At 28.1% G+C, this 22191-nt stretch overlaps 1 long non-coding RNA gene across 3 annotated transcripts in view; it reads right to left on the reverse strand.

Moving 5' to 3' along the window:
* Positions 1–1384: 1384 nt before the first annotated feature.
* LOC107445625 (uncharacterized) overlaps positions 1385–22191 on the reverse strand; it is a 54809-nt gene continuing 34002 nt past the window's right edge. For 2 of the 3 annotated variants that reach the window (XR_011637253.1, XR_011637255.1), the window contains exons 3-4: positions 11185–11336; positions 1385–1992 (exon numbers count right to left, since the gene is read on the reverse strand). This is a non-coding gene — a long non-coding RNA (uncharacterized lncRNA). Of the gene's footprint in view, positions 1993–8825; positions 8933–11184; positions 11337–22191 lie in introns of all 3 variants that reach the window. The other variant, XR_011637254.1, reaches the window with a different exon arrangement.

Raw genomic sequence — 22191 nt, forward strand, 5'->3', positions numbered from 1 at the left:
TAAAAAACTCTTGTTCCACGGGTCTATTGAATCAATTGTTAAGTTTATATAATTACTAATGACGTCCTTTTTTTCCTGTGCTTTTTCACTGTTCTGTTTTTTTCTGGTACCTTTTTTCCGGTGATTTTTTCCCGGTTTTTCTTCCGGAGCTGCTTTTCCAGAGATCTTGTTTCCACCTACCTAATTTTGTGGGAATTAGGGTTTTTGATTGCTATGCAATAATGCATACAATCTTTGATTGACAATGCCTAGTTTTGTTGCAAGCTTTATTATTATCCATGGATCATTTTTGTAGATGTATCTAAGAACACAATATAATCAAAATAAAATCTTATGCCTTAAATCAATTTTTAGTACTCGATTCTTTTTAAATTGATCTTTGACCTCACGTATCAGTATTTCATTGATTATATAGCCATTTTTTTATTTAATCTAAAGACCCCACGTATCAAGCGTTTAGTTGATTATGTGCAGCCAATTTTTTTTAATTTGATCCAAAACCACGTATTTCAAGCATTCGGTTGATTATGTAGCATTTTTTAAGTCCAACATGAAAGCAGTTCTTCGCAATGTCGAGAAAAATGCTTTGTAACAATTCTTAAAAAATTATTTATCTATTGTATATTAAATATAAAATGTAATATTATAATTTTTCAAAGTAAAATTTATTATAATATTTTTGCAATTGCTAGAACACCTTAAAACTTTAAATCCATCATAATTTTCGATATCGATATTTTTTCGTCAATTCTAATGACACTTCTTTAAAGAGTCACAGATATCAAAAATGATTTAATTATTGAAAATCAAATTTAAGGGACAGAAGCTTAAAACTATGTAGTATACAAATTCTAAGCAAAATAAGTCATTAAAAAATGAATCATTTGTTTAAAATCAAAGCTAAAAAATGGAAAATTAGGTTGAAATAAATAAAAGTTAAAATACTTCATTTTTTTAAATAAACTTTTAAGTTTATTTATCAAACAGGCATTCAATTTCCGAATTCAGAAATTCAATTTCTCAGAAATTCATTAGTTATTAAAAAAAACTACTAACTGAGAATAAAATATCTCTACGCACAGACATATTTTTCAAAAAAGCAAAGATATGCAACATGCATGCTTTTAAGTTTATAAATAAATCGGTTGAAAATTATTTAAGATATCCAGTATTAAAAGTTCAAAATTTCTAGGAAACGCGAACTCACCGTGTCATCTAAATGACATATTAAAACTCATGTAAACAGAAAAAAATTAACAAAAAAGAATCGTATAACTATTTTTTTTTTAAAAAAAAACTCATAAATGACAAATTATACACAATATTTTTCTCAAATTGCATTTTTTATGAATTGTTAATGCATATACAATTTGTGAAATTAAATAAAAAAAATTTAAAAAATTCGATTTCAAGTCAGACAGTATTTTTTCTGATAATAATTTAAAAAGAATTAACATTTTTTCCCTAATGATATGCCCTACATAAAATATGATTTAATAAAAATAGATAAATAAAAGCTTGTAGACGCTATCATGAAAGAAAGAAAAAAATTTCAAGCAACTCAGTACCTCATTTCATTCTATTGAGTCGATGCAAAAAATACCTTAACAACTTATCTCATTAGAGCTACAAGAAAAAGTTGAAAAAACACGTGTTTCGAAAAATCATAACGGACTGTGAATGATAGGGAAAAAAGTAAACAGAACACGGAATGTTTAAAGAATTTTAAGCCTTTCATTCAGTAAAAGAAAAGAATTTAGAAAGAAAAATAATTTTTTTTTCGTAGAAGTAAAAAAAAGAGAGAGAAAGCGCAGGAATTTTTAGATGAACATACGATACCGGAGATTGCTCAACCCTTGGAGCCTCAATTCAAGACGATCTGGCTTTTGAGGACAAAACGCAGATCATCTCGGATGAAGATTCTACTGGATAATGAGAATTATACCAAAGAGATGACACATCCAAATGCAAGGAATTCAATCACTTTCTGTCCTATTTGAAGAAAAATAAGAAATATAATTTAATTGTTTTTGAATTTGAAATATCAAAAATTGTTTTACCTTTCATTTTAAATAATCAATTAAATAAGATTGTAAAATTTTGCCTTCTATCAATTGATTACTGGAAGGAAATTGATCAATTGATTACAAAACAAAAAATGATAAAACTGGATGCTAGCAACGAATTTAATAATTTTCCATCCAATTTACAGCTAAGGAGTTAAACTATGAGTTAATGTGTTACTTAATTTAAGATACATAAAATTGTTTTCGCACATTAGCTACAAAATTTAAATAGATTTGATTGACAAACAATCAATTAAATAATTTTTATAAAAAAAATAGTGTTTGATCAATTAAATAGAAGAAAAACTGCTCAATTAATTACAAAACAAAAACTGATGAATACTGGATGCTTGCAAAGAATTTAATCATTTTTCATCCAGTTCACAGCTAAGCAGTAAAAATTAAATATGAGTTACTTAATGTGTTACTTAATTTAAAATACACAAATCATTTTAAATAGCCAATAATCAAAACAGCTTAAATAACGAACAATTAAATAAAATTTCAAACGTTAGTGTTAGATCAATCAATTGTTGAAGAAAAAGTGATTTATTTATTACAAAAAAAAAATGCGCACGATTAAAAGGAATTCCATCCTTTTTCATCCAGTTCTCAGCTAATGGTACAAAAAAAGGAATACGAATTTATTGTTATTGAATTTAAAATACATGGAATTGTTTTCTCGTTTTAAATGGCTAGTAATTGATTAAATAATTTTTTTTTTTTTTAAGAATTGGTGTTGTATCTATTCTTTACTAGATAAAAAAAATTTTCTATTAATTCAATCATATTTCACCCATTTCACAGCTAAGCAGAAGAGAAAAAAAAGAAAACGAGTAATCTTTTACTTAATTTAAAATATATTTTAAAAAAATATTATGAATAGCAGACAATCAATAAAATAAAAATATAAAAATTAGCGTTGAATCAGTTAACACATTTCCTTATATTTTAAAAAAGTATGTTTTTTATGGTTTATTTATAGAACAATAGGCATTTTCAACATTGCATTGTTTTGAAAAATAGTACATGAAGTGTATTTCGTAATTAACAACTCAAAGCTTCATTATAAACAATGAAATCAAAAAGATAAATATGCATGTTTCTCAATATCTTTTAACATTTTTAAAACTTATGAAACCAAAAATAATTTTATGGTAACATAAATTTCAATTACAATTTATTGTCTTGTATCATTTAGTTTCTAGCGTAGAAAACTAGAAATACGAATTCTTTCTTTGGACAAAACAGTTAATATTACTTGAAACAAATAGTACTAAAAACGCACAAAAGAAAAATCATAAAATATTAATAAAAAATAGAAACGTTTGGAGCTTCCAGAAAGTTATTAATCATCTGGATTGCTTTTACTGATGCCGTGCGGGGGCGCTAACATCACTCGTGCTCAACAGTTAGTCGTAAAATTCAGCCTTTCATTTTAATGCAACGTTAATAATTTTTCTCTTGAGAGAGCTTAACCCAAAATTTCTCCATTTTTTTCAACTAAAATAACATTTTTTGGATCAAGTTGAGAAAAGTCTTACGTGAGCATGCATAACATCAATAGACCAAGATTGGGATAACTAACTTTTGCCCCAATGGCTCAGATAGATATGCATTACCAATGATCCAATTCAATTAGATTTGGATTAATGGCTGAAACATACAAACACAATCGAGCAACTTTATATATACTGAGTAATAGTTTTTAAATATCGATAGAGTCGGAAAATTTTAAGTAGTTAAAATATTGGTAAAAAACACTGCCCCTCTGCAATTTATTCATCTAAAAATCATGTATATTGATCCAATGACTATGGAGCTTTACATAGGTTATTTTGATAAAAATTTTAAAAAATACTTGCTTTGAGAAAACTTGGTTTAAGAAAGAACCCTAATTTTTGGTACCCTAATTTCTTGTTAAAATTTTTTTTTATTTTCGACTTATTAAGATGAATTGGAGCCAGACTGCAATAGCCAGAAGAGATTTAACGAAAAATGATTATTGGGATCCAACTTAAGAATTTGGAAGAGCTATAACATACCTGACATGACAAGACAAACTAAAGGATTTTTTGCGTTTGTCAATTTTAATAGCAATGTCAAGCGGAAGAAATTTTTACAGTATAAATAATAAGGGATTGCTAAACTATTCCCTTTGCATGAAATCTAAAAATGTTTGTAGATTAAATTAAACTTAAAGTACCTCGCCTTTACTTAAAAACGAGCGTTCTTCCTTTTTTTGCGACTTCCTTCACAAGAAATTTTGTTTTCTTGCCAAACATCCTGTTTGCACAATATTTCAAAACTGAAATTTATCATTTTACCAGCAATTATTCGAGAAGTGAAAGCCATTACCAGAGGCAAACTACGGAAAAAATAAAAAAAATAGTTAACGATAATTAGAAGAAACGAACTTCCATATCGTTCTCTCAGATCTTAGCTTTCACTGAACAGTAATTGAAGAGCAAGGGTTTCTATCATGCTTTCAAATTTGGGTTCGAATAAATTAACTTTCACCAGACAGAGTGAAAAATATGGCGGTAGAGTATCAAATGTCCATACTTCAGCAACATGATCGTAACTTCCGCGTTTGCCACAAGATGGCAGAGCGGATCTGTGATTTGTAGTCAATATCTACAATCAGTAGCTGCTCTATACGCAGATCTAGTTGTTATAAGAACTTTTGTCCTTGACTCCCTCAATTGTAATAAAGATACGCTGACAAAAAAAAAGTAAAAGGATAACAACAAGAACTGTGACTCTTGTGTTATAGGTTCTTTTGTTTGATGCAATTTTTTGCATTCAACTTAATCATTTTTTTTTTTTCGTTAACAAGGACATGTGTTATCTCATTTCGTCATGAGAGCAATTTGATTTTTTCTTTTAATTATTTAATGGGCAACTAATTGCCTTTCTGAACCATTGAGTAAACAGATACACATAACCAGGCACGTGTATTGTACAGCCCTTTTGTTCCTATTAAGAGACTTCTATATCAGTGATATTTCCATAGTCTGTCTCCTCATATCTCATCTAAATTTAATCATAATGCTTCCCCGTACGCATGAAACGTCCTAGAAATACCATTGAAGTATAGAAATAAATATGGAAATATCAATGCAAAGCTTTTTTTTTTTAGGGACTTCCAATTTCAATGATATTTCTATATGGTTAGTCTCCTAGTGTCATGTTCAAATGTGACTCTTGATTATTAGGAGTAAATTTGAAAATGACATTATGAGGCTGCCGAAAAGTCCCATACGTATAGAAATATTACTGACATTGAATCATGAGGCTCTTTTCTAACTATGAAATTAATTTTTTACCATTTGTTAAAAATCATTTTTATAAACTAAACTACATTTTGTTGGGTTTATAAAACCTTCTTTCAAATAATTAAAAAGGAAAAATAGACAGAGAGACAAAAATAAGTAAGAAAAAGTGCTAGAACAATCATAAAATAAGCAACTATATATATTTAGAAAGGAGGCAGTTTTAGTTCGTATGTTTTGAAACATTAAAATAATAAAAATCCCGCCTAACATTACCAACTCAGGCAGATTTTTTTTAAGTATCTCCGTTATTTTTATCTTTTATCTTTTGAGGTTAACTTAATAAATATTATGATTTAACTTTATATTGCAATTAAACCTCACTGACATTTGTATCAAAATTACACGCTATTTTAAACATTAATAATATATTGATAAACTTCGATGATGTTTTCGTTGAACTTCAATGATATTTTTGTTTAATTTCAATGATATTTTTGTATAATTTCAATGATGTTTTCGATGAACTTCAATGATATTTTTGTATAATTTCAATGATGTTTTTGATGAACTTCAATGATATTTTTGTATAATTTCAATGATGTTTTCGATGAACGTCAATGATATTTTTGTATAATTTCAATGATGTTTTAGGTACACTTTAATGATATTTTTGTTTAATTTCAATGATGTTTTAGGTACACTTTAATGATATTTTTAGAAAAATTTCAATGGCATTGTTGCTAATGTTCAATACAAAAGAAGTAGAAAATAACGTAATAAGCACATAGATCCATATAGTTCCGAGTTACGCAGCAATAACAGTGTTTCTCTAAACTAACGTGACAGTGTTTTCTCACATAATCCATTTCCTCATTTGGATTTTTTTTTTTAAATAAAAATAAAATAAATGCTGGAAATAAAACAAATTTGAAACTGGTAAAAATTAATTACAACTAAAAAAAAAAAGCCGAAGGTGGAAAGAAAAGAAAAATTCGAACTCATAATATTCCAGAAGTAATTAGGCGAAACCACTCCAACTAGTGCAACAGCGTTAAAAACAGCGGCACATTGCTCAAAAGAGACACCGCGCTACCTGCTTGGGTTATTAGTCGGCAAATTTCTACGCACCAATTAATCGGTCCGATTGATTGATCGATCCGCACCCACTCGAAGTCGGAAGATGCTGGAAAATAAATAAAAAAAATGTCGGACTGCCGGTCGCCTTCACTATCGCCAAACTGCCCCTATCAAATGAACCTTGACCCTTTGCTTCCGATACAACGCCCTCGCCGACTAGCCGCCCTACACAAAAATGCGTCCAAAAGACGCGCCAACCTAGCGTTTTAATTTTTTTCCAATCTATCTGGCATTTCATCAAAAATAGAGATGGGGCAGCACGTTGACACGCCCTATCTCGTTCCGTGGTTCCGACGGCGGAAGCGACCGTCCACGTTCGACTTCAGGTTCCGATTTATGGCGGAATTTATTCTTAAGTCGTGGGCGTCTTGGAGTGCTATAAATAAAGGAAGTTAAGCCAACACGTGGAGTGGGAGATAGAAATTGGAAAATATGACTCAGAATTAAAGTGCAGTCACTTTGCAACTGTTTTTCTCTCTCTCTCTCTCTCTCTCTTATTCAATCTAACTTAGTTTAATGTCGTGGTTTTCTGGAGTAATTTTTCGTTATTTGTACACTAATCATCAAAATACAATGTAACACTTACTGGCAAAATGACTAGACTAGAAAGGAAAATAGGATGGGGAAATAGCTGGAAATAAACATAGAAACTTTAGAGACATAAATTGATTTTGTAGAAAAATACCTAATAAAATTTTTGTGCCTACACCTTTTATACCTTATTAATTAACACCAAATTTAAGAAGAAAAAAAAAATCTTTAAAAGCACGCAAAATAGTATAACTCGATGCAATTGCAATATTCAAGTACCCGCTGCTTATAAAACTGCTTTCTTTCATTATTCCCACACTGTATCAAACATTATTCTTAAAAAAAAAATAGTGCGTTATTCAAAAACGAACATTTTAGATAAAAATTTAATAGGGCATCATATTAGGTATAATTGACATGTTTGCAAGATGAATCATATTGGCCAGTGTTTCCCAAAGCGTGGTACTCGCACCCCCAGGGGTACGGGAGCAGCTTAGTGGGGGAACGTGTTCTTATGCGAAATAACTCGCAACAAACGAAAATTTCAACAAAAAAAATTTAAAAAACAAAGGTAGCCATGAAAATTTACGATTACGTATTTTTCTATTGGCTACTTTTTGCAGAGTTAACAGTTAATAATTAGTGGTCTCAACTGCCAGTTGTGGTTTTTAACTTTGTGCAATTTTTTTATAGTAAAGGTTTGTAATAAATTCTACTTATTTTGATTTTCTTTATAAAATATAGTTCTTATCTTTAACATGGATCGCTGGTTAGTATCTACAAAACTTTGTACCAAAAAAAAAATTAAACATATTTAAAAAAAAAAAAATACATTCATTTTTTCATTAGTAGTGCACAGCGTGGACAATATAACCAATGAAACGCCTCGAGTATGAGGGGCGGTTATCGCTTTTAAAAGAATCTCGGAAAAAAAGGCATTACAACTCACAATAATATAAATTTCATGACTCATACATGAATTTAATATGCATATATATTTCGAGCTTCTTAAGGATTCGTTAAAAAGTAAGAAAAAGAGAGAAGTTTACTTCCATTAACTTCAAATAAATCCTAGCACAGTAATTATATTTTTAATAAAACATCCAATTACGTATGAATAAATATTCTATTACATTAAATTCAGACTCAGGTTTGCATAATTGAATCATTCACGTAACTTTTCTTTTCGGAGGGGAGCCCCTTCATTTGCAATTGGGTAAAAATTAATATGGAGTGAAACAAAATTTAATAACAAAGAAAAATTTAATAATGAAGGAAAAAAACATAACTTACATTAGCGCGCTGATTAGGCTGTTAATTGATAAGAAATGATAATGATGTCTAACTAGTTAAATAGAATTAACAATATTAAAATTTTCCATTTTCAAAAAATAAAAAAAAACTTTTATATTTAGACTTTCACAGATTTTTTTTTCTCAGGTAAATTATTGTCATTACGTAATAAAAGTATTTCATAATTTTTAAAAAATTATGTTTTGGTATAAATTTTAATCTATATATTTATATATTTCACACATACTTATTCCTCACCAGTTATATACAATAATTACTTTAATAGTAACAGCAATAATAATAGTTATAATAATAATACTTGGCCGAGCCTCCTATAATATTTTTCAAATTATTTTTGCTCTTACATTTCAAATAAAAATAATTTGTAAACTTGACGGTGTCGCCCTCTATACGACTATATTTTTTAATTTATTCATAATAAAAACTCCCACTTCACTTGAAAGAAAAGTATAAACTTTAACAAAATATTTAAAAAACTAAATAAATTCAATTTATCTACCTGTAAAACGTAATCTTTAAGCATCTGTCACAATTATTTTTAAAATCTTTTCCAATTTAGAGTTTCCGAAGAAGGTCCGTGTTATTTTTTTTCTTTCGTGCTGCCATCTGTGAACAAAGTAATTCTCCATTTTAATAACCAAAGCAGCGAACTTAGGGAAATGCGCAACATATTTTCTTAAGTTACTTATCTCAATTAAAATACAGTATAAATCTTTTATATATCATTATCAGTACATAAAAGGAGAACTAAAAGTTTCCACATTAAATATGATGCTTTAATAATAAATACATTATACAGAAGTGATTTCAAATGTATTTGCTTAACTTATGCTATTTATTCCAAGTTTAACAGGAAAAGCAAAATTATTTATGGTGCTGCCATCTGTTATCAATATATCAAAACCCTTATTAAACAATCGGAATGGGAATAAATCTTATCATTAATACAATTTCGCTATTTTTGTCATTAAAAAAATATAGAAGGTACATTATTGATACAAAACATTTTAATTTTAAATGATTGCTTTCCAAAATGTTATCGAAATTAATTTTATATTATAATTTTCATTATACAAATTACAGCCCTGTTACATTGCACAGTTTAATAATGTAATTAAAATATTTTTAAGTATAATGTATTTACTATTACTCATTGCATTCCATTAACCAAAATGATTCATTAATAATGATGCTTACTACTATAATGTTCATTAACGATGGTGTTTCATTTATAAATATAGGCAGTTATCAACGTGAGTTTAGTTTCTAAATAATTTTCCTAGATGGCGACACTATAAAATCTATAAACATTACAATACTTTCTTTAACATCTAAAATTGCAACTACAATAACAAATTTAAATTAATTTAGTAAAAAAAAAAAACTGTATTTAAATAAATACGGAAAAAAAATCTGATTTTCAGAAAAAGGAAAAAGTAGAACATGCTGTTTTTTATTAATCTAGCATAAAAAATTTAATGCTATCTATAACACCATGAGCAACCAACTATAACTAAAAGTAATTTCAGAAACACGACATTTATCGATTTATTAGCACAAAAAATAATAATTCTCTTCCACTATAAAACACTATATTTTTAATAAGATAATTTGAGACTTTTAACATCAATACACATATGGATATTTCTAAAGTTTAACATAAATAAAAACTAATTTAGTTCCACATATTTTCATAAAAATCTGTATGTAATATGTAGAATTTACAATTAAATATATTTAAGAAGAAAAAATATTAACCGAAAGTATTAAATAGTACGCACTCGTCACGTTTCTCCTTTTTTATTTAACACCAAAACAAATCTTTAATATTTTTCCTAGATAGGTACTGAGGAAATTTTCGCAACATTTTCGCAACATCAACGAACATTAAACTAAAACCTAAAATTTAAACTTAAATGGGAATTTTCAGTGTTTTTAAAATGAAATTGTGTAGGCGATAGCGAAACAAGCGTTTTCTCAACATGAAAAGCGTTTCAACGTGTGAGGTTTTCTGTACTTTTAAGTTTAAACATTGGAAGAAAACCATTTAAGAAAATATTGAATTTATCAAGTAGTAATAATGACGTTACATATTTTTATTCAAAAAAATAAAAGATTTTTGGTACAAATATAGTTATTTTAATAACTGATTAACAGTGCGAGAAATGCATAAATTTATTTATATTTTTTATTATTTATTTTCAATAAACTTTTATTTAATACAAATAAAGTAAATAAAGTTAAAAACAACGTGAAAAAACACAAATAATGTCATGAAAACAGACATACGATTATTTTCGGTACTATTATAAAATTCATTCTTCAATGTAATAATAATACTGGAAAGGCAGTATCTCCGTTTATGCTAAATTAATTGTGTTTTTTTCACGACGCTTTAGCTCTACTTATTTATATTCTCTATTTATATTATACTTATAGCTCTATTTATATTTAATATAAAGTTAACCTTTCCTTATGCAATAGCTATGGGAATCAATTTTCATATTGTAGTAATATTTACGACACATTAAAGATCACCGAGATACATCTTCTGATAAATAATACTGCATAGTACAAAGCTGTCGTTGCACGAAGCTAAAGCTAGAAAGCATAAAAAGTCGAAAAAAATTGAGATGTTCACTAAAAATGACAAATAAAAGTCATAAAATTTCTTTCGATTTGATGAAAACTGTACGAGTTAGAAAATATCGATACAAAATTATACCAAATGTATTCCCCATATTAGATTTTCAACACTGGTCACTGACTCGCATTTGTTCCATGGCGAACAGTTTATTTCTGTCTAAACCAATCATATGTCATAAAACAATTTTGGAAATAGATATCAAAACACTTACAGATTTAGAGCAGGATTCTTCCGAAACGACTCCTCATCATTGTTAAAATCTTGAAAATTATGGTTTTTCAGGTATCCTTCGTTCTTGCTTGTTACTTCATATAATGTTGACATAATCAGCAGCTGCATTCTCATTGACCTTTTCCATTCATTCTAAAAGGAAGAAACAAACAGGAAATTTAGTTTCATTGTTCGTTCCACGTTAAGAAAAAGAAAGAAGAGAAGAAAAGAAAAAAAAAGAGAATGAAATTTGGAACATTTGTTCTGGTTTCTTTGATCTTCTGAAAAACATTGTTTAAGCCTTAATTTTCGTTTTATTTTAAACTATCGTTTGACGCCCGCGAAGTTTCACCATTCAATTTTATCAGTTGGGTTTTTAATAAAAGTGAAACAGGAAATGGGATTAGTTCTTTTGCCACTTGCGGATTGAATTCGAAAGAATATTTAGAAACATGGGATTGTATTTATTTACGTTTTGCGGTGAAGCGATTTAAAATGTGTGTTTCACAGGAGATAGTGTGATTCTGTGTGTCACAGATGTTTCAGGAAAGTTGCATGTTTTTATTCTCGACAGTTTCATTATTAAAAATAACTGCGAACTGTAATAAATTATTTCCGTTTTCAAAGTGAAATTCAAGAATAACTTTAAAATTAAATTACAAGATAAAATTATTTATCCGAGATCTCTGTATTTTACTGTTTAGGGTGCAAAAATTGCCGTTATTACTATTCCTTTCTTTTCAACCCGATCGTAACATATTCTTTACAACTGAAAAAAAAAAATTGTTTTCAAAATTTTATTTAACATGTTTCTTTTTTATCTGTTCAATTATAAATTAAAAGGGAAGTTTTTTGTTCTGTTATAATTTTCACAGCTCATCACAACAACAACATACTCTCTTAACTTGAAAAATAAAATAAATGCTCCCGAAATTTCACTTTATATGTTCTTTCATTAGTCTTCAATTATAATTAAAATGACATTTTTCTTTCCAATTTTTATTAAATAATGATGCTTATTATAAGGAATATAATTATTTAAAGAATTTAACTTCTGATATAAGAAATAAAGATAAATTTTTTAATTTATAAACAATAAAAAAATCATAATTAAAAATTCTTTTACAAATATATCCCATAATTGTATATGCTACGTAATTTTTTAAACAATTAATAAGCTAATCAAGCAGGAAAAGAAATTAATTTTTCGACTTTTTTAAAATTTTCAAACAAATCGAAAAATTTTCAGGTTGATATTTATTAATACATTCACGATAAATGATAATTAAATTTAGAAAATATTATTTGATATTTGTTTAACAACCAGTGTTGAACAGCCGATCTAATTCTGAGTTTACGACTATCACTGTTAAACTCCGCAGTCTAGTAATTTTGAACCCAACTCAGAAGACAAAGAACTCTTGGATCAAGCAGTGGGGCAAACTAGCCTTTGTGGTGCACTTTTGATGGAACTAACCAGCATTTGTATAACATGGGAGAGAAAAACCTCGAAAACATCTCCCTAGCCAGACAGCAAGGAGATTCTAAGCCATGATCTATCTATCTACCACCAAGAATATTTTACGTTAGCACTGTGGTCGGTGCGAGCCGGGAGCAGAATTTGTCACCTTCATTGAGAATCGAATACCTTATCTCCTAAACCACAGCGGTGAAAAAAATTATTGAAAAACTTTGACTTCGGTTTTAATGTGTTAAGATTATCAAAACAATGAACTCATAAATTAATAAAATTACATACTTTAAAAAAACACTTTCCATCAGAAAGTTACAAAACCTTTTAAAAAGCTTTACATGGACTTCAACAATCTTGATACAATTTATTTTAATGTTTTCTTAATACCAAATTAAACAAGAGGAAATAACTAAATCAAGTATTCAATTTGTAGAGGAATATGCAACTTCATAGCGTAAGTTGCGTACAGTTTTTGATCAAATTTTAATATATAAGTACCAATATTACCGATATTCCAGTATTCAATATAGTTTATACATTGAATATTATTAGTACATAGCAATAATATTCAATGTATAAACTATAATATAAAATGTGAATTTAAAATTTTTTTAGTATATTTTTCTCTAAATTTAAAAAGGAATATTTAACTATTGCACCTTGATAAAAGCAAGTAATTGTTGAGATAATACGCATCCCCATTAAACATTAAAAAGATAATAATTAATAACTTAATGAACAGTAGAAAAAAAGCAAATAATTATCGAAATAATGTTTATTCACATCAAACAGTAAAAAAATAACAGTTGATTTTAATTTAGTTATTGTACCTTAAAATAAAAGTAATAATTGCTAAAATAATACGCATCCCCATTAAGCATTAAAAAGAAAATAGTTCATTATAATTTACTTGTTGTACCTTATTAAAATAAAAGAAAATGATTGTCGACAAAATACGTGTCTCCATCAAACATTAAAAAGATAATAGTTACAAAACGGGATTTTTTTTTAATATTATGAAATAAGCACGTAAATAATAAATACATTTACAAAGTACTTAATCTCATTTTTCTAAAGTGATAACAATAAACACAAAATGCACGTGCTGTTAGGTATTCTCATTCTTCCTTTGATTTAGCACTTCACTCTCATAAAGTGACCTCATTATTATGATCGTCTGCTTTTTCTCCGTTCTATTCTTAACGATATCTGATACAGAATATACAAATCACGTAAAAAAAATTTAAAAAAAACGCCTTTTTAGCAATGTTTTCTCATCTGTGATGATAATCATCATAATTACGTATCATTCGAAAAATATTCTCATTGGGTATGCCTTTTAGAGCTCCAAACCACCCATCCATTCTATAAAAAATAAATGAAAATTACAAATAAAAAAAGAACCATTGATAGTACGAAGTGTTTGTAAACAAGACTCAAGGCCCCGAGAAAAAAAAATTACCAAACCGTATCGCGTAAGACCGCAGCTGAATAAAAAGAATCGGCCTATTTGAATCTCCAGTGTACATGTGCCTTAAAAATCAACTTAACTGTGTCCTTACCTATCATACGTTTTGTTTTAATTTTCTTTATTATCGTTTGGCAACATCCTTGTGCATTAATAAGAGAGCGTGAGGTTCGACCATTGATCCTCGTTCTTTTTCAAGCTAATTCCTCGCCTTCGCAGGTGTGTGCATCTCTATTAATCCATTATGTAAGGCACGTAACAACAGATGTGCGTCGTCTTTTTAAATAACTAATTTCTGATGTTTCCTTTCAATTACTCTCAATCCGCTTAGATTAAAACAGGCTAAAGGCTCTTGCAAAATGATGAAATTTTATTAAAAAACCACCCCGAAAAAATGAATTTTCACACTGTGTAGCAGGGGGAAAAAATGATGCTCTATAAAAATAGCCTGAGGTGAAGAAACTTATTTTGTCCCTGAAATTTTTAAAATGATTTTGACTAAGTATGATTAGCTAATGCTGGTTTTGAAAAAGAAAGAATTTTACACTATCAACACTTCTTAAAAATTATTCAGAGCAGAAAGTTGTGAAATGGGAGATTTTGAAGCCCTACAAAATTGTTTCTTCGTTGCCTTTGATTTAAATATATTCTATTACTTCTATCATATTTACTTTTTAAGACTCAGCTAGCTTCTTAAGTTCTTGGTCCTTTAAATAAATTACACTAAATTTATAAAAGATATTTTAATTTATTCATTCATTCACTTTTTTATTTATTCACTTTTAGTATTATTTTTATTTCCTTGTTTGTTCTTTTTTTTTACTTTATTTTTTTAAGATTTAACTAGGTTAGAAGGATTCAGAGGAAGATGGGTATAGCTAACTTTCTGGAAATTTAACAAAATAAAATAGTAAAAACAACCAGTGAACCTTCCAAAATGATAATTCGTACATTTATTACGAATTGTATAAAAAGGAAGTTAACTTATGTACTGTACTGGTTAACTTATGTAATAATTAACTAACAAACTGAAAGTATTTTTGAAAAAATTTCATGAAAAATCCTTTGAGATGAAAAATTTTTTAAAGTCATGAGACAACTTCTGATCTGCTAAACTCTAAAATAACCCTATTTTGAACAATTTGAAAATGCGGTACATTATTGTATTTTACACAGCCCTTTAAAATTTTGTTACACATTTTACGTCATGCCAATATGTTTTTGCTAGGTAATTTTGTTAATGTTAGACTTCCTTCTTCCAATGCAAATAAAAATTATAATTTATAGGAAATTTTCTACGATAAAATTAATTTAGCTTCTTACGTTTGGTTTCTCATACTTTCCAATTCTAAGCAGCTAATAATCTAAATGCAAACCCTTTATTAAGTGGTGACGTATCATTTGAGTAACCTCTATCATAACATTCATATAAAAGGAAAAAGAGCAATGTATGTTCATAGTTAACTCCTTAAAATATCGAAAAAGTTCTAAGAAAATTATTTTAAAGGAATTGGTATATGTTTCCCGAAAAAAAATTATAATTTTATCAAAAATAAATAAATAAATATGATTCATAATAAGGGAACAAAAATTATAATAAGTAATTCTTAAGCATTTAATAATATATAATGATAACATATAATACGAACATTATAATTTAATAGAATAATAACAGTTTTTATTAGTATGTAATACGAACATAACGTAAGATTTACAACATCCCTAAATAACTAACATCGAAGCATTTTGTGAAACTAACCAAACGATTAACAACAAACATAAAAAATACAATTAAAAATAATCAAAGAAAACGACAAACTCATCAAACTCATTATCAGCTCAGATTTTTTTTGTGCTAAACCAATAGTGTGGTGCTAAAACCATTTGGGCGAGAGTGTTGCCACTTTGCCTCACTTAGAAAACAAACTTTTTTTCATATGCTATAGTATTATAATGGAAAGTATATATTTTTTCGTGGCTTGAAATATAAAATTAGAAAAAGAGTACAAAAATATGACATTTATAGAATAGTAAGCTTAAAAAATCGTCTTGTTTTTCTCTTTTTAAAATATTTAGCCAAAGAAATAAAAAATGATTTAGGATTACGAACTATTTTCCAAAAAGTTGAACACAAAAATTTTTTTACAAGCCTGGAATGTTTTATTCCTTTTTTTCCGTAAAAATTAAAACTGTACGATAATTGTGAGCAATTGTATTTTTATAGAAAAAGGGTAGGAGACATAAATTACCTTTAAAATCTATGATTTTATAAAAAGAAAGCAAACAATTTCTAAAAATAATTAAAATACTTAAATAAAAAAATGGAACCTTTTTACAGTCATGTATAGATGGTTGACTGAGGATATTTTTGGCATCGTTTAAGAAATGAAATCTTAAGAACATTTTCGAAAGACGATTATTTGAATTACGATGATTATAGATTTGAATTACGTGAGTTAGAGTATAATTTTTTAATCAAATATTTATTTAAGATATTTTATTTCGACAATGATGCGAAAATTATATAAACGCAATTTAAAATTGTCAAACTTCACACGAAGAAAAAATTCTGGTAAAACTACCATACTTGCATATTAATATTTATGTTAAAAAAAATCTGGTAAGAATTACAGTACTTTTTGGTGCTCTCAAAAAGCCAGTAACACAGCAAATTTTCTGGTAATTATGACCACTTTTTTTCTCAGTATATAATGGATTTGCGAAATATCGAGATTTAACGCATAACTAAAACTTTCTAATAATTTTTTTATCCTTTAGGTACAGATTATGAATGAAAACGAGCTTAATAAAAGAATATGGTGAATTAATTAACTTTTCGTCCAATATGTATATTCTTATAGTTTTTTTAAAAATATTCCTTTGATTCTTTTTAAAATGATACATATTTTGTTTTTTGCGTTACTTTTAAAAAGTAATTCGCACTTATCTATTATAAGACAAATTGAAGTGCTCAACTAGCATGTATGTTTAGCTCGTATGTGTGCTCTCAGTGTATTTAAAACAGTACTGGTGTACCTTCATACCTCCTTTAATCACTCAACCCTTTAATATATATGTTTTTAAAAAAGCAAAGTAAATTTTAAAAAGTAATAATTTGTTTTTTCTTAAAATTTATTCTTGGAATTTAAAAGTAGCTATTCGACGGAGGTTGGGAAACACTTACATAGAATCTGTAAGCGAAACTAATGTGTCATCAATTGTAATATGCTCGTAATGTAAATTTAATCAAAACACGAAAAACGTAACTAGTCTCCAATTCATGTCAGACAATGATAAGTAGGAAAGTCGTTGAACTTTTATTGTTATTTTAAACTTTCAATGACAATGTTTTAAATTATTGGCGACGGCAGTGAAAAAACATTACATTTATTACAGAAAATCTTATCTTAAACATATAACACACGAGATTCCCAGGTCAATTTCTTTCCATTCGATTCAGTCCACAATGTGATTCATGAGTACTTGAGCTCCAGCAGAAATTCGATTTAGACATATATGCTTTAAATGATTATAAAAGAATGATTAATTGCCGTTCTTGTTCGGGAATGTTTTAAAGCAGACTGTAAATAGGTAAAGATGCAATTAAGGAATTTAGTGGAGGATGACACGCTACATTATAAAAACGTTAAACATCTTGAATTTGCTAATAAGTTACGGGCATCTGTAAGTATAGAACATTATTTTTTCTGCTAAGCCTGCCAATATAAGGCTGGTTTTAATGGATGGTTCCTGTTATTGTTATATTAGCTATTATTGTTATATTGTTATATTATATTTTATTGTTATACATACACCCTTGTGCAAATTAATTGAAACAAACTTTTTTTTTCGTGCTCTTTGCAGCCTATTGACGGTATGATGCGTTCTGAGCAGTGCATTACTATTCTGGGTAAAAAAATTGTTCCAGAATTGAAGAAACGATACCCTGATGGAACATGGATTTTTCAACAGGATTTAGCTCCTTGCCATGCGTCCAAAATTGTCAAGAAATTCATGTCTGAGAATCAAATTGAGGCATTGGAATGGCCAGGGAACTCTCCGGATATCAACCCAATTGAGAATCTGCAATTGCCATATGCAAGAATCGCCTATTAAATATGGACTGTACAACTATGGAGAAGCTAATCACGGCGTTAATTCACGTGTGGTACAAGGACACAAATATTATAAATGACTGTAAAAAATTAGTGGAATCCATGCCGAATCGTGTCCAAATGTTAATAAAGTGTCGTGGAGATCATATTATGTACTAAAAATTTTTGAGTTTTCATAAATTTAAATAAAATAGCATTTTCTCTTAGTCTTCTGAATTTATTGAGTTTGTTTCAATTAATTTGCTCAAGGGTGTACGATGAAATGACACTAAAGCTCAAAATTCTTGAATTGCAAAATTGGTTGGTAATAACAACAACAACGAAAAAAACTAAAAAATATATGGTGAACTGAAATATTTAGTTTTAAATTCTTCCTATATTCTTATCAATTAATTTCTGTTTAAAAATTTGAAAAACAATGAATTAGTATAGTAAAAAATATTGAATTTGAATTTATATGAATATAAACTTATTCGGTCTATGAGCAATCTGATTCAACTCATCACTCTAAATAACAATTATAATGAAAATAAATAAATTAAAAACAGATTCTAGTTCAATAATATTTTAATTTTGAACANGGAGAAGCTAATCACGGCGTTAATTCATGTGTGGTACAAGGACACAAATATTATAAATGACTGTAGAAAATTAGTGGAATTCATGCCGAATCGTGTCCAAATGTTAATAAAGTGTCGTGGAGATCATATTATGTACTAAAAATTTTTGAGTTTGCATAAATTTAAATAAAATAGCATTTTCTCTTAGTTTTCTGAATTTATTGAGTTTGTTTCAATTAATTTGTTCAAGGGTGTAAGATGAAATGACACTAAAGCTCAAAATTCTTGAATTGCAAAATTGGTTGGTAATAAAAACAACGAAAAAAATTAAAAATATATGGTGAACTGAAATATTTAGTTTTAAATTCTTCCTATATTCTTATCAATTAATTTTTGTTTAAAAATTTGAAAAACAATGAATTAGTATAGTAAAAAATATTGAATTTGAATTTATATGAATATAAACTTATTCGGTCTATGAGCAATCTGATTCAACTCATCACTCTATATAACAATTATAATGAAAATAAATAAATTAAAAACAGATTCTAGTTCAATAATATTTTAATTTTGAACACTCCAATAGTTCAGAAACTATAATAATTTTTTTTTACTCAATTTGAGAGCGCATATGAAAATTCGAGAATACCCTTAATTTGAAACTCTTGCACAGCATGCATATTGATAAAGAAATAAGCTTTCACAAACCAAGAGTTTTTCTCAAAACAAAATTGATTGTATTCGTGAGTTAGATAGTTATCAATTATCATCTGATTTGATCTCTCCATGATTGTCCAATATAACATTTTCCATTGCAGATGCAATAAAAAAATAAAACTAAATGTAATAAATTTTGATTGGTTGTTTAGTTGCTATAGTGACTTTTGTGCATTAAAATCACTGTCTTTTTAAAAGTCAAAATTCGTTCTATGAATAATAGGATACCTGCTAGTGACGTAGTGTGGGCATCACGGTTCTGATTGGTTCTTGAAACGTGGCATTTGTTTACGTTGGAAACTGTTCTTTCCATTCTATTTCGAGCAAGCCAAATCCGTCAAGTATGAATTCTCTTAAGTTGCACATTCTTTATTCTTTCACATAGATTTTAATTCTTTCACAATAAATTTCTTACTTAGCACGAAGACAAGGACGAAGCCATGTAGAGCATATGCAAATTAATTATGCATCAAAGCTGCCATGTACACAAAACAAAAATATATCATGGTTACAATAAAATACATGAACAAATAATATATCTAAGATGAGTAAAAGGCGTAGACAATAAAAATTATATTTTAACAAATTCGATGAGAGATACGGCATTGTGTTTAATAAACATCACGTTAATTAACATTCTATCTTAAGAGTAGAAACTTACACGTCATCTGGTTTATAAGCGATCAGCTAGCGTTGAGGTCATAAATCACGTGTTTGTGTATCAGTGACCGTCTTCTTCTCGAGTTACAAGTACCCAATCGTTTTATTTTACTTAAAACATAACTGTTCTCGAAACCTAGGGCAGCGAATTTTCAAAACTCTTTTCCGCCATTTTTCATTTTAGAGTGTTTTTCTCCTAAATAATTATACTCAACTCCCTTTAATAATTAGATGTATCGTTAATATCGAAACAAAAATAGAGAAAGTAATTGACCAAAAGAAGAATCTCCTGTCGTTGACCATTGAGAGTTTAGTTTTGAAAGAATTTCTTTACTATTTCAAATATGTGGAATAAAGTTAAAATAAATCTACAGTTTTAATTTATTATATGATCAATTATTTTACTCAGAAATCAACTAAGATAATCACCGTGTTGAAAATTCATTAACAGGACAGACTTTACTTATCTATAAAACATCATTAATAAAAATAAAAAAATTACTATTACTGTATAATAGATGATCAAAAATCAGGCTATGAATAAAGTAATTCAAAATATTTTCCATGCGATCACTTTTGATCAAGGGAGTAAAAAAAAATCTGATTGCTGTCCAAATAAGCAGGTAAGAAATTCCTCCAAAAAATAATTTGCAAATAAAATATAAAAAACAAACAAATTGCAACAAAATTCCAATCGAAATACCTGACCCTCTTTAACAACGTCGCCCTGCAAGCCAAATCTGAGGTAGTTATTTATCCGAGAAGTTCCAAGAAAAAGGGGGGAAAACGAGACCAAAAAACTAAAAAGATGTATACAAGCGAAACAAAAAAAAAAAAATCCAGACGCTTTAGCATGGACCGCACGCGCAAATCATGAACGGCGGCACCACACAGTCTAGAACGACCGGACAACTATTTCGAATCTTAGGATGAAAGGAATGTGCCTTCAGGACATGAGAGCAAGAAAAGAACAAGAAAATCGAGCGTGTGTGTTCTCAGTAAAAGAATGAGGATAAATAAAAACAAAAGAAGAAGAAGAAAAAAGAACTACTTGATGAGAAGTGTGGGGATTTCCCACGGACTGTAGAGCAGGATAGTTTCCCCGCAGGGGCAACTACATCTTGACCCTTTCCTGATTTCGTCCAGACAAGTGCCTCGTCCACTCAGCGATTGTAGTGAGAATATTTCAGAATGCAGATGATACATTAAATTAATTAAAATATGCGCTTTACACTTTATTTTTTAGATATTTTAAATTATTAATGAGCTGAAAAATTTAAGTGCATTAATTAAAAAATATGGGATCGCCATTCAATCTATTTTTAAGAGATTTAAATGGTATAAGTTGAGCTTAAAATTCATAATGTGTGCTTATAAATATTAATTAATAAACGCAAAAAAATTTAGATCTATTTTTGAGAGATTTAAATGGTATAAGTTGCGTTTAAAACTCATAATGCATGTTTATAAATATTAATTAAAAAATGCAAAAAAAATTTATAATATTTGCGAGTGAATTTTTTTAAGAAGAGCTCAAAAAATATTTGCCTAAAAAAGTTTCTAGGTTGCAAAACATATAAATTTCATTTTCATTCTTTTTAGTCTTACTACAATTTTTGAATTAATTTATAATTGTCCTTCGTTCTCTTAAATTAATAAACGTGTTTAGATAAATATTTTTTTTTTGTTACAAAATCCAAAACAAGGTCAGTTTAAAAGGAAAAGAAAAACAGTCTATGACATCATTCATTGTTGGCGTAGTTGTTAAAAAATAAGGGCATACTTCAACAACCCACAATAATAGTATAAACTAGTTAAAACGTCTGTAATCCCACATAATTATCGAAAAACAAGTAATAAAGTTATATTGGGTATTATTATTACAAATTAATTATGCATTCATACTTTAACCGTCTTTTAAATCAACACCCAATGGAACAGCGCAAGACGTAATAGAAAAAAGAACAAATAAAATGCGTGTCAACGTACGAGCATAGTTATGCAAAACACGTAA

The sequence above is a fragment of the Parasteatoda tepidariorum genome, chromosome 1, assembly GCF_043381705.1.
Source record: "Parasteatoda tepidariorum isolate YZ-2023 chromosome 1, CAS_Ptep_4.0, whole genome shotgun sequence".
Classification (NCBI taxonomy): domain Eukaryota; kingdom Metazoa; phylum Arthropoda; class Arachnida; order Araneae; family Theridiidae; genus Parasteatoda; species Parasteatoda tepidariorum.